The sequence below is a fragment of the Onychostruthus taczanowskii genome, unplaced genomic scaffold (genome assembly GCF_017590055.1).
Source record: "Onychostruthus taczanowskii isolate IOZ18803 unplaced genomic scaffold, ASM1759005v1 scaffold206, whole genome shotgun sequence".
In the NCBI taxonomy this organism is placed as follows: domain Eukaryota; kingdom Metazoa; phylum Chordata; class Aves; order Passeriformes; family Passeridae; genus Onychostruthus; species Onychostruthus taczanowskii.
Genome location: NW_024499307.1, coordinates 210642 through 212699, shown reverse-complemented (window position 1 = coordinate 212699; position 2058 = coordinate 210642).

Below are 2058 nucleotides of genomic sequence, written 5' to 3'. Positions count from 1 at the left end.
GGGCCATTTCGGGCCATTTCGGGCCATTTTGGGCCCTTCCGCCGCAGCCGCGGCCGCCGCTCGGCGCTGCCATCGCGCCCCCTGGCGGCCGCGCCGCGCCTTGCAGCCGAACCCTGCCGAACTTTCCCGAACTCTGCCGGATTCTGCCGAACCTTCCCCGAACCCTGCCGAACCTCCCCCGAACCCTGCCGGACCCTGACGAACCTTGCCGAAACCTGCCGAACTCACCCGGACCCAGACGAACTCTGCCGAACTTTCCCGAACCCTGCCGGATCCCCCCGAACCCCTCCCGAACCTTCCCGAACCCTCCCGGGCCAGATCGGCACCGGGCGGGCGGAGAAATCCCACAAAATCCCATAAAATCCTCTAACAATCCACTAAAATCCCCTAAAAATCCCACAAAATCCCCTAAAAATCCACTAAAATCCCCTAAAAATCCACCAGAATCCCATAAAATCCACTAAAAATCCCATAAAATCCCCTAAAAATCCACTCAAATCCCCTAAATATACCACAAAATCCCATAAAATCTCCTAAAAATCCCACAAAATCCTGTAAAAAAATCCCATAAAAATCTCACAAAAATCCCACAAAAATCCCGTAAAAATCCCACAAAAATCCCTTAAAAATCCCACAAAACCTGATAAAATCCCATAAAATCCTACACATTCCCACAAATTCCCATAAAATCCCCCCAAATCCCCTAAAATTTGCGGGAGCAGGAGGGGAAAGCCCCCTGGGAGCGGGGGTGGGGAGGGGGCAGTTTCGTCTTTGTCCCTCGGGGATTTGGGGGTCCGGGCTGCAAATCGAGGGGTTTCCACCCAAAATCGCGCCCGAGGGTCTGGGGGCTCCTGGGGCCGCTGAGAGCCGAGATTTGCCCCCAAAATGTTCCTTCCTGCAGCCTCCCACCCCAAAAAGGGCAAATTTTCACTCAAAAGGGTGAGTTTCCCCCCAAAAATGTGAATTTTCCTCCAAGAAGAAAAATTCTGCCCAAAAAGGGGAATTTCCCCCATAAAAATCAAATTTCCCCCCTAAAAAAAAAATCAAATTTCCCCCTAAAAATGCAAAATTCTCCCCCAAAAATGCAAATTTCTCCCCCAAAAATGCAAATTTCCCCCATAAAAGCGGATTTTCCCCCCAAAAAGGTGAATTTCCCCCAAAAGGACACCCCAGTGGGTGGAGGCCGGGGAATGACCCCAAAAAGGGGCAGAAAATGGGGCAAACCCGCAGGATTTTGGCTAAAAGGACCTGGAGCATGGCAGGGAGCTGCGGGGGATTTCAGAGCAGGGATAAAAAAAAAGGGAAAATCGGATTTTTTCCCATTTCTCTTGGATTTTATCGATTTTTTCCCCTGGGAGCAGCGATTCCAGGCGGGAGGAATAAATAAAGGAAAAACCCGGGGGAAGGAACATTCCCTGACCTTTCCAAAGGCAATCCAAACCCCGCTGCAAACGGGGATTTTCAGCAGAAAAACCCGAGCTCCGCTTGTGAAAAATGGAGAAAAAAATCAGATTTTTTAAAAAAAATGGCAATTTTCCCGTTTCGCAGCTGCAGCGGAGCCGTTTTGGGGGGAATTCACGGGGGTTTGGGGGTGTCTGCACCTGCTGGGGGAGGCAGAAGCTCCCCCGGCGATTTTGAGGCAATAAAAGGGGTTTTGGGGTGGGGGAAATTCAGTTTATGGAGCCTCTCTGCGGTGCTCGTTACCAGCACGGCTTTGCCTTGTTTTGACTGGGAATTTTTATTTTATTGTTGCCTTTTATGACTTTTTGTTTATTATTTTTTTTTTTTTTTGCCTTCTCTTTTCTTTCCGAGGTGGAACAAAAAAAAAAAAAAAATTAAAAAATAAAAAAAAAGGGGAAAAAAATAAAAAGGCAAAAAAAGGCGGCCGCAGCCCCCCCGGGCCCGGGGGATCCGGAATAAAATACGGAACAATTTGTCAGTTACAGCAGGAAATAAAAATGATGGATCGGGAGCCGGGGCCGCGCCTCCTGCGCTCGGGAGCGGGGAGGGAGGAGGGAAACCGCGGGGGGGGGGAAGGGGATTTTGGGGGGGAAAATT